This window comes from Dendrobates tinctorius, unplaced genomic scaffold (assembly GCF_039654945.1).
Source record: "Dendrobates tinctorius isolate UK_male_01 unplaced genomic scaffold, ASM3965494v1 ptg000133l, whole genome shotgun sequence".
NCBI lineage: Eukaryota > Metazoa > Chordata > Amphibia > Anura > Dendrobatidae > Dendrobates > Dendrobates tinctorius.
The window spans coordinates 28,076,803-28,089,163 of record NW_027361801.1 but is presented as its reverse complement, the minus strand read 5'-3'; positions in this window follow the sequence as shown (position 1 = coordinate 28,089,163).

Below are 12,361 nucleotides of genomic sequence, written 5' to 3'. Positions count from 1 at the left end.
AATAATAAAATTAAAAGAAAATGTATTTATTTCCATTATCCCATTAGGGTTAGGGTTAGGGCTAGGGTTAGGTCCAGGGCTAGGGTTAGGGTTAGGGTTAGGGCTAGTGTTAGGGCTAGGGCTAGGGTTAGGGCTAGGGCTAGGGTTAGGGCTAGGGTTAGGGCTGAGATTAGGGTTAGGGGGTGTGTTGGCGTTAGGGTTGGAGTTAGAATTGGGTTGTTTCCACTGTTTGGGCACATCAGGGGCTCTCCAAATGCAACATGGCATCTGATCTCATTTCCAGCCAATTCTGAGTTGAAAAAGTCAAATGGTGCTCCTTCCCTTCCAAGCTCTGCCATGCGCCCAAACAGTGTTTTACCCCCACATGTAGGGTGTCAGTGTACTCAGGACAAATTGGACAACAACTTTTGGGGTTCAATTTCTCCTGTTACCCTTGGGAAAATAAAAAAAATTGGGGACTAATTGATCATGTTTGTGGAAAAAATACAATTTTTTCATTTTCATGCCCGGGCATTATAAACTTCTGTGAAGCCCTTGGGGGTTCAAAGTGCTCACCACACATCTAGATAAGTTCCTTAGGGGTCTAGTTTCCAAAACGGGGTCATTTGTGGGGGTTTCCACTGTTTAGGTACATCAGGGGCTCTCCAAAGGCAACATGACACCCGCAGACCATTCCATCAAAGTCTGCATTTCAAAACGTCACTACTTCCCTTCTGAGCCCCGACGTGTGTCCATACAGTAGTTTTCTCCCACATATGGGGTGTCAGCGTACTCAGGACAAATTGGACAACAACTTTTGGGGTCCAATTTCTCCTGGTACCCTTGGGAAAATAAAAAAAATGGTGACTAAAAGATCACGTTTGTGGAAAAAATACAAATTTTTTATTTTCACGCCCGGGCGTTATAAACTTCTGTGAAGCACTGGGGGGTTCAAAGTGCTCACCACACCTCTAGATAAGTTCCTTGGGGGGTCTAGTTTACAAAATGGTGTCATTTGTGGGGGGTTTCCATTGTTTTGGTACATGAGGGGTTTTCCAATCGCAACATTGTGTCCGATCTCAATTCCAGCCAAAAACGTCAAATGGCGCTGCTTCCCTTCTGAGCTCTGCCATGCGCCCAAATAGTGGTTTACCCCCACATGTGGGGTATCATCGTACTCAGGACAAATTGCACAATACCTTTTAGTGTCCTGTTACCCTTGGAAAAATAAGAATTGAGGGTGAAAAGTTCATTTTGTGGAAAAATATTATTTTTTAATTGTACGGCTGTATGTTATAAACTTCTGTGAAGCCCTTGGGGGTACGAAGTTCTCACCACACATCTAGATAAGTTCCTTAGGGGGTCTAGTTTCCAAAATGGTGTCATTTGGGGGGGTTTCACTGTTTTGGTACGTCAGGGGTTTTCCAATCTCGACATGGTGTCCGATCTCAATTCCAGCCAAAAACGTCAAATGGCGCTGCTTCCCTTCCGAGCTCTGCCATGCGCCCAAATAGTGGTTTACCCCCACATGTGGGGTATCAGCGTACTCAGGACAAATTGCACAATAACTTTTAGTTTCCTGTTACCCTTGGGAAATTAAAAATTGAGGGTGAAAAGATCATTTTTGTGGAAAAAATATGATTTTTTAATTGTACCGCTGTACGTTATAAACTTCTGTGAAGCCCGTGTGGGTTCAAAGTTCTCACCACATATCTAGATAAGTTCCTTGGGGGGTCTAGTTTCCAAAATGGGGTCACTTGTAGGGGGTTTCCACTGTTTAGGTACATCAGGGACTCTCCAAACGTGACATGGCGTCCGATCTGAGTTCCAGACAATTTTGCATTGAAAAAGTCAAATGGCGCTCCTTCCATTCTGAGCTCTGCCATGCGCCGAAACAGTCATTCCCCCCACATATCAGGTATCAGCGTACTCAGGACAAATTGCACAATAACTTTTGCAGTCCAATTTCTCCTGTTACCCTTGGTAAAATAAAAAAAATTGAACCTGAAGTATTTTTTTTGTGAAAAAAAGTTAGACGTTCATTTTTTTTTTTAAATATTCAAAAAAATTCCTGTGACGCACCTAAAGGGTTAATAAACTTCTTGAATGTGGTATTGCAAAAATGAGAAATCACTGGTCAATTTTTAACCCTTATAACTTCCTAACAAAAAAAAATTTTGGTTCCAAAATTGTGCTGATGTAAAGTAAACATGTGGGAAATGTTACTTATCAAGTTTTTTGTGTGCCGTATCTCTGTGATTTAAGGGCATAAAAATTCAAAGTTGGAAAATTGCGAAATTTTCTAAATTTTCACCAAATTTCCATTTTTTTCACAAATAAACGCAAGTTATTTGAATGAAATTTTACCACTATCATGAAGTACAATATGTCACGAGAAAACAATGTCAGAATCACCGGGATCCATGGAAGCATTCCAGAGTTATGACCTCATAAAGGGACAGTGGTCAGAATTGTAAAAATTGGCCCGGTCATGAACGTGCAAACCACCCTTGGGGGTGAAGGGGTTAATGAGCTATAATTTTTCCATATTCCGGCCGACAGAGTCATGTGCATGCTGGATTTTTGCAGGACGAGTTGACGTTTTTATTGGTACCATTTTCGGGTACATGACATTTTTTGATCACTTTCTATTTCAATTTTTGTGGAGGCAGAATGAACAAAAACCAGCAATTCAGGAATTTTTTTTTCTCCATTCCGCGTGTGGTAAAATTAGTATGGCAGCTTTATTCTTCGGGTCACTACGATTACAGTGATACCTCATTTATATCTTTTTTTATGTTTTGCCGTTTTTTACACAATATAAACTTTTATAGAAAAAATAATTATTTTTGCATTGCTTTCTTCTGCAAGCTATAACTTTTTTATTTTTTCGCTGATGGTGCTGTATGGTGGCTTGTTTTTTGCAGGACAAGACGACGTTTTTAGCAGTACCATGTTTATTTATATCCGTCTTTTTGATTGCGTGTTATTGCACTTTTTCCAAGCGGTATGATGATACCGCTTGGAAAAAGTATAATTTGCAACTTTTTGTGGGGTTTTTTATGGTGTTCACTAAAGGGGTTAACTAGGGTGACATTTTTATAGATCGTATTTTTTAGGACATGGCGATACCAAACGTGTATTTTTTTGTTTATTTTATTTTTTTACATAAAAATGTGTATTTTTAGGGGAATTTTTAGGGAATTTTTTAAATTATTTTTATTATTTTTAAATATTTTTTCTTTTACATATATTTTTAAGAAATTTTTTTTTTTTCTTTTTTTACTTTGTCACATCATGGGACTTCCACTTTTGGTATATTACATTGTAATGCTCCAGCATTGTAATGTAACATGCCTATGCTGAGAGTTGCTGAGACGGTCTCACCAGCTCTCCGTAGCTGTAGGACCTGGAGGTGTCATGACAACCTCCGGATCATCATAGCACAGATCGGGCCCCACGATTACATTGCGGGGATACCGACCTGAGGCAGAGGGTGCCCCCTACCCTCTGCCTCCCCCCTGAATGCTGCAATCGCGCTCGATCGCAGCAGTGAGGCGGTTAACAGCGGGGGCGGCGGGGGCGCCGATCCCAGCTGTCAGTGCAGGATGCTCAGCCACTGCAGCGCTGAGCTCCTGGCACTGATCATCGGGCAGGAGATGCTGACATTTTAGCCTCCCCTGACCGATCGCTGCTGTGTTTGGTCAGTCAGATTGACTGACCAATCACAGCGCTTGGGGTGCAGGGGCCGACTGCAAGTGTCCCTGCACCCCTTGCCGTGCCTGTCAGCTGTCATAGACAGCTGTCGGCACTGAACTGTCACTGCATGTTTACACGCAGTGGCAGTTCAAAGCCATGACGTGCAGAGTCCATCATGTTGCTGGAAGTTACCTCCTGCCATGACGGACTCTGCACGTCAGTGGACATTAAGAGGTTAAAATCCAAAATGTTGGCCTACTGAAATGTATGTTCAGTAACTGCACTCAATACATGGTTGGGGCTTAGGTGTTATGGAAGCCCAGGTTGCTTTGATAGCAGCCTTCAGCTCATCTGCATTGTTGGGTCTGGTGTCTTTCATCTTCCTCTTGACAATACCCCATAGATTCTCTGCTGGCCAATTCGGTACAGTGATACTGTTGTTTTTAAACCAGGTATTGGTACTTTTAGCAGTGTGGACAGGTGACAAGTCCTGCTGGAGAATGAAATTTCCATCTCCCAAAAGCTTGTCGGCAGAGGGAAGCATGAAATGCCCTAAAATTTCCTGGTATATGGCTGCGCTGACTTTGGTCTTGATAAAACAGAGTGGACCTATACTAGCAGATGACAAGGCTCCCAAAATCATCACTGATTGGGGAAATGTCACACTAGAACTCAAGCAGCTTGGATTGTGTGCCTCTCCACTCTTCTTCCAGACTCTGGGACATTGATTTCCAAATGAAATGCTAATTTTTCTTTCATTTGAAAACAACACCTTGGACAACCAAGCAACAGTCCAGTTCTTTTTCTCCTTGGCCCAGGTAAAATGGTTCTGGCATTGTCTATTGGTCATGAGTGGCTTGACACAAGGAATGCGACACTTGCAGCCCATGTCCTGGATACATCTGTGTGTGGTGGCTCTTGAAGCAATGACTCCAGCAGCAGTCCACTCCTTGTGAATCACCCAAACTTTTGAATGGCCTTTTCTTAACAATCCTTTCAAGGCTGCGGTTATCCCGGTTGCTTGTGCACCTTTTTCTACCACACTTTTACCTTCCACTCAACTTTCCACCAATGTGCTTGGATACAGCATTCTGGGCAGCCAGCTTCTTTAGCAATGACCTTTTGTGGTTTACCCTCCTTGTGGAGTGTGTCAATGACTGCCTTCTGAACATCTGTCAAGTCAGCAATTTTCCCCATAATTGTGGAGCCTGCCTACTGAAACAGACTAAGGGACCTTTTTAAATGCTTAAGAAGTCTTTGCAGGTTGTTTTTTGTTAATTATTCTAATTTACTGAGATAATGACTTTTGGGTTTTCATTGGCTGTAAGCCATAATCATCAACATTAACAGAAATAAAAGCACTTGAAAGAGATATCAAGATCAGAGGAATAGAAGGAACAAGGTGAAGAGGAGACCAGCAACCAGATGTCTTCATACTATCAAAATAACAGCAGAGAAGACCTTGGTATACTTATCTAGACATGCACAAGAGCATTCTTCCCAAAAATTGTTCATCCATGAAGTCACCATGGCTCAAGATCAAGCCGAAGGCCATTAAAAAAAAACAAAAATTATGAGGACTACAATGCTGTGAAAAAAACATAACCTCAAACAGCTAAATCATGCAAAAATAGCTAGAATTCAAACTAAGGGGATTATTAGATATTTTAATAAATCTGGCATATACAATTCCAACTACTAGCACATTGACTAGCATAAAACTTGCTTTAGTAAATGTAGCCTATTTAGTGTTGAAAAATAAATTTGAAAAATTAAAGTTCTAGGTCTTAAAGAGTCTTAAAGCATAAAAAAGTATAAAAAATTGTATTATTTTTACATAGTTTGTCTTATTATTATTAAAGACACGCTCAGTCTTATCATTTTTCTAATTATGATGGAAATAAGGAAATGAAGCAAGTCCGGGAATATAATTGCTAGTCTATCTGCATTTGCTATATGATGTTTCTTTTTACCAATGCATTTCCTTACATTTTATTTATTCTGAAGCTGTAAGACATTCATTCAGTACATTTCCTGTCCTTACACATTCAATACATACTTTCTTTGTATAACAGTGATTGTTGGATTGTTTTACTATGCATTGGTGTTAGAAAGAAATTTCTGCATCGTTTACACCAGATGTTTGCAAAGTTTTCAATTATACAAGGAAGAACATACAGTTGATATGCATACTTTGAATTTATTTACAACAGTAAAGAGCCATATGCACACGTTTCAAAAATGGGAGTCCCACAGAGAGGTTTAATTCAAATTTGCATTTATATTTCAACATAAAATTTGAAATATTGTCTCTAACTTATTTTCAATTCTGCATGACCTATATAAGCCTCTTTCTATAGAACATGTATTTCATACTTTGGGATGATCTGAAAACAAACATGGAGTATTCAAAGTCTAAAAAAACTAAGACAATATTCTAAAGTTTGGAAAAATTCCATATACAATAAAAGTTAGTAGTAAGTTCTACTTTGCTCTAGGTTTGACAGCAACCTAAAAAATCACTTGGTGGATAAGAACAATGTAAAGACTCATGTTTTACCCACTGACCATGTTTCACCCACTGACCAGTGCCTATCTTCTCCAAAGTTTTTTTTACAAAGATGCACACTTTGGTTAGGTTTGACTGGTGATTTTCAAAAGGGGTTTTCCAGGCTTCCGATATTGATGAACTCTACCTCTGTGTAAGACTGGTAGGTGTGGACTGACTGCGTCACAGGCCGGGAGGGGTATGACTAAGTGACTACCCAGTAAACACTAGAGACTTTGATGGTGAGGATAGGCTTGGCAGACGGTAGTCATCGGGTATCGTTCTGGGACACTTCCCGGGTCTGTAGCAGCTGACCCAAGGGTTAGAGAAATGAATATGAGGTACAGAAGGCAAAGATGTGGTCAGACAATCCAATGTCAGGACTGGCAGCACATATTAAATACATGTAGCCAAGGTTAGGAGAGGAAAGGTAAGACAGGACAGGTAAACAAGCCAGGCAGATAGCAGGAGTAACAATACCAAAAAGCACAGAACACTAGAGAAAAACTAACAAGGAAGCTACTTTCAGGCAAGGAGTGGTGGGAGGGAGCTGCCTAAAATATACTTTGCTCGCACAGGATAGGCCTGGGAGCCTAATCTCTGCAGGATACAGCAGGGTTAAATTCCTGCAGAGAATTGATGCATCCCCTATAGCCAGGTGGAAAGATCAGGAAGATACAGCAGTGTTGAGGAGTGCTACAAGAGGCAAACCCAGCAAGACAGCTTGACACGAGGAGAAACAGTGCAGTGACCATGGTGAGTAGGGCAGTGCTGAGGAGGCATGACACTATGATAGGTCATCAATATCAAATTGGTGAGATATAAAAAATGAATGAAGCCAAACAGTCAACTCCATTTGCCATGTGGTAGCTAGTTTCAGGTACCGTAGCTCAGCTCCTAATGAGATGAGTAAGAGTTGAACTACAGCATCTGGTGTTGGACGTGTGTAGTTTCTGCTGTTAGACCTACTAATATGATACCGATGACCTATCTTTAGGATAGGTCATCAATATTAGTATCTAGCATGGCTGTCTGAAGAATAAAACTTATTTCCATATAGATGTGTCTATTGTCATATTTTCAAATTTTGACAAAGGGTTTGTCCATCCCTGAGGAAATTTTTGGCAGCTTGCCAGATCCAAATGGAGTATACTGTCCAAATGAGTACATTCTGATATCAATGTAGCTAAAAGCAGGCAAATAGATTAGGTAAAATCAAAAGCATGATAGCCCCTTACAATCATTTTTTTTACATGAATGAAGACAATTCACCTAACAAAGTGCTTTGCAAAGTTTCAGAACTTTCTCTGCTGGATCAAGCTATTAGAAAAAATAAATAAAAGTTTAGTTAGTCTTTAAATATTCCAATTATTTATTATACAATTTTAAAACAGTTTTGTAACATGTTAACCCCTTCACGACCTATGATGTATAGGTAGGTCATTGGTCGTGTATCCCACTTTGATGCAGGCTCCGGCACTGAGCCCACATCTTTTCTGTCACATGTCAGCTGATTTAATCAGTCCAGCAAAAAACAAGCCATCACCCATCCATGTTGATGGAAAATTAAAAAAAGTTATGGCTCTAGGAAGAAGGGGAGCAAAACACAAAAGCGTAAAATCGGAAAATCCCAAGGTCATGAAATGGTTAACAAAACCCTTGAAAGGCTGCAATCCATGCACAAATTATTCAGTAGCCATTATATAAAATAATTCAATAGCTACTAATTTCTTATTTGATCCCCCTCAGCCCTAACTTTCCTGGTACAGTAGTCTTTACCCAACACGCAGTAATGATGTCTAGCATTCTCTGGATCTCTGCGCTCAATCATGAGTGTAAGATAAGCAGTCACAGTAATTTATACAGCACATGACTATTCAGACCAGTAATAGGCTGCAGAAGTCAAGTGAATAATGAACGTAGCATCACTGCAGGAAGGGCAGGGACCACTGAAGCTGCAGCACTCAGGTGCTGAATGATTGAATAGCCAAGTAGTTCTGTTTTATTATTTTAACACTTTTTCCTGCATTTACCACATTTTTAAAAAACTCAGTGGCAATCCCTTGAATTCAATCTATTACCCAATGCTGAAAACGCATGACAGTAAAACAAAATTATATTTCCCAAGATCTGTGCATTGAATGACTTATGTGGGTCTGTTACCAGTCATTGCTTCCTTTTTTGTAGGGGATTTGCCATTTATTGACCTAATGGGGCTCTCCAGCCTTAGGCTACAAGTTTTCAGTCTCTCTATGAGACTGAAGACATTTGAATCCTCACATCGTGCACACTGTGCACTCTGAGGATTCTCCAGCACCGAGAGTGGGTGGTCGTGTGACCACAAGTATGCAATTTGCATACATTTGGCCACATTCTGACTAGATGTGTCTATACCCTTGCATTTAGTAAGGCCATGCTCATCTAGTGGGCATGTGAGCGCAACTATGCAAATCACATACCTGTGCCCACCGCTCATGGCGCCAACACCGAAGAATCTCCATAGCATGCAGGATTCGCAAGTCACACAGTCACATAGAGTTACTGCGGAGTTGCAGAGTAAGGCCAGAAAACCCCTTTAAGGGAGTTATCTCATCTTATTGAATAGGTAAATTGGAAAGTGATTGTAAAAATCTTACATCTAATTAAAAATCCTCCTCCATTCTCAAGAATTTGTTTTTTTTAATCTATTGTGTACTGCTTGTTAGCTAGTTTACTGGTCATATCTGGATTGTCAATGAAAGCATATTTATTAATGGGTTAGGCGTAGTGTTGAGCATTCTGATACTGCAAATATCGGGTATCGGCCGATATTCGCTGTATCGGATTTCCGATACCGAGTACCGATATTTTTACAATATCGAATACCGGAATGGGAAGTTCCCATAATACAATGAGCCAGTTGTGTTAGCCATGTTAACTAATGGCATGGTTGTGATTGGCTGCTGAAATGATGTCATCATGATGCGCGGTCTGTGCGGGCCTGCCGGGGGTCTGTGCGGGCTGCCGGGGGTCTGTGTGGGCCTGCCGGGGGTCTGTACGGGTCTGCCGGGGGTCTGTGCGGGCTTCCAGGGGTCTGTGCGAGCTGCCGGGGGTCTGTGCGTGCCTGCCGGGAGTCTGTGCGGGCCTGCCGGGGGTCTGTGCGGGCTTCCGGGGGCCTGTGCAGGCTGCCGGGGGTCTGTACGGGCCTGCCGGGGGTCTGTATGGGCCTGCCGGGGGTCTGTGCGGGCCTGCTGGGGGTCTGTGCGGGCTGCCGGGGGTCTGTGCGGGCCTGCTGGGGGTTGTGTGTGTGTGCAGGCATCGTCCGATGGGACCACATGTCCCATCGGGCTATGCCTGCTACAATGACAGTGATTGACACATTAGCTAATGATGGGAAAGTAGTAGTCCCATCATCCGGCTAATGTGTTGAATGTAAAAAAAAAACCATACATACATACATACATACCACATACATACTACATACATACTACATACACTCACTGGCCACTTTATTAGGTACACCTGTCCAACTGTGTGTTAAGACTTAATTTCTAATCAGCCAATCACATGGCGGCAACTCAGTGCATTTAGGCATGTAGACATGGTCAAGACAATCTCCTGCAGTTCAAACCGAGCATCAGTATGGGGAAGAAAGGTGATTTGAGTGCCTTTGAACGTGGCATGATTGTTGGTGCCAGAAGGGCTGGTCTGAGAATTTCAGAAACTGCTGATCTACTGGGATTTTCACGCACAACCATCTCTAGGGTTTACAGAGAATGGTCCGAAAAAGAAAAAAAATCCAGTGAGCGGCAGTTCTGTGGCCGGAAATGCCATGTTGATGCCAGAGGTCAGAGGAGAATGGGCAGACTGGTTCGAGCTGATAGAAAGGCAACAGTGACTCAAATTGCCACCCGTTACAACCAAGGTAGGCAGAAGAGCATCTCTGAACGCACAGTGCGTCGAACTTTGAGGCAGATGGGCTACAGCAGCAGAAGACCACACTGGGTACCACTCCTCTCAGCTAAGAACAGGAAACTGAGGCTACAATTTGCACAAGCTCATCGAAATTGGACAGTAGAAGATTGGAAAAACGTTGCCTGGTCTGATGAGTCTCGATTTCTGCTGCGACATTCGGATGGTAGGGTCAGAATTTGGCGTAAACAACATGAAAGCATGGATCCATCCTGCCTTGTATCAACGGTTCAGGCTGGTGGTGGTGGTGTCATGGTGTGGGGAATTTTTTCTGGGCACTCTTTGGGCCCCTTGGTACCAATTGAGCATCGTTGCAACGCCACAGCCTACCTGAGTATTGTTGCTGACCATGTCCATCCCTTTATGACCACAATGTACCCAAGATCTGATGGCTACTTTCAGCAGGATAATGCGCCATGTCATAAAGCTCGAATCATCTCAGATTGGTTTCTTGAACATGACAATGAGTTTACTGTACTCAAATGGCCTCCTCAGTCACCAGATCTCAATCCAATAGAGCATCTTTGGGATGTGGTGGAACGGGAGATTCGCATCAGGGATGTGCAGCCGACAAATCTGCGCCAACTGTGTGATGCCATCATGTCAATATGGTCCAAAATCTCTGAGGAATGCTTCCAGCACCTTGTTGAATCTCTGCCACGAAGAATTGAGGCAGTTCTGAAGGCAAAAGGGGGTCCAACCCCTTACTAGCATGGTGTACCTAATAAAGTGGCCAGTGAGTGTATATACAACATTCATACAACATACATACATACTACATACATACTTCATATATACTACATTCATACAACATACATACATACTACATATATACTACATTCATACAGCATACATACATACTACATAATACATACATACTACATATATACTACATTCATACAACATACATACATGCTACATACATACTGCATATATACTACATTCATACAAAATAAATACATACATACATACATACTACATACATACTACATTCATACAACATACATACATACTACATAATACATACATACTACATATATACTACATTCATACAACATACATACTACATACTACATACATACTACATATATACTACATTTATACAACATACATACTACATACATACTGCATATATACTACATTCATACAACATACATACTACATACATACTATATATATGCTACATTCATACAACATACATACATACATACTACATACTTAATACATACATACAACATACATACAACATGCTACATACATACAACATACATACTACATACATACTACATACATACTACATACAATACATTCATACAATACATACATATAGACATACAGTACATATAACATAGAGGAATTACTCACTGTCACTTGTCACTTTGATCCCCGAAGCCAGTGTCATTCTCACTGTAAAAAATATTAAAATAACAAACAACCAATATACTCCCTGATCCGCAGAAATCCACGAGTGTCCCACGACGATCTCCTGCAGTGCAGCACTGAGAGGTTACTATAGTTCACTGGTCTCACTTTATGGCAACACAGCAATGCCAAAAGTGAGACTAGGGACTATTTTTTTATGGGCGGAGGAATACAGAGCGAAAGGATGCCTACCTCCCGTCATTGTATTCTTGGGGCCCCTAGACAGAGGTCACATCAGCTGATGCTGCTGTTCTCCACGGGAGATCATCGTGGGACACTCGTGGATTTCTGCGGTTCAGGGAGTATATTGGTTGTTTGTTATTTTAATATTTTTTACAGATGACACTGGCTTCGGGGATCAAATTGACAAGTGATGGTGAGTATGTACTCTATGTTATATGTACTGTATGTCTATATGTATGTATTGTATGAATGTATTGTATGTAGTATGTATGTAGTATGTATGTTGTATGTCTGTAGCATGTTTTATGTTTTAAGTTGTATGTATGTATGTATGTAGTATGTACTATGTATGTATGTATGTTGTATGAATGTAGTATATATGTATGTATGTATTATGTAGTATGTATGTATGTTGTATGAATGTAGTATATATGAAGTATGTATGTAGTATGTATGTATGTTGTATGAATGTAGTATGCATGTAGTATGTATCTATGTATATTGTATGAATGTAGTATATATGTAGTATGTATGTATGCAGTATGAATGTAGTATATATGTAGTATGTATATAGTATGT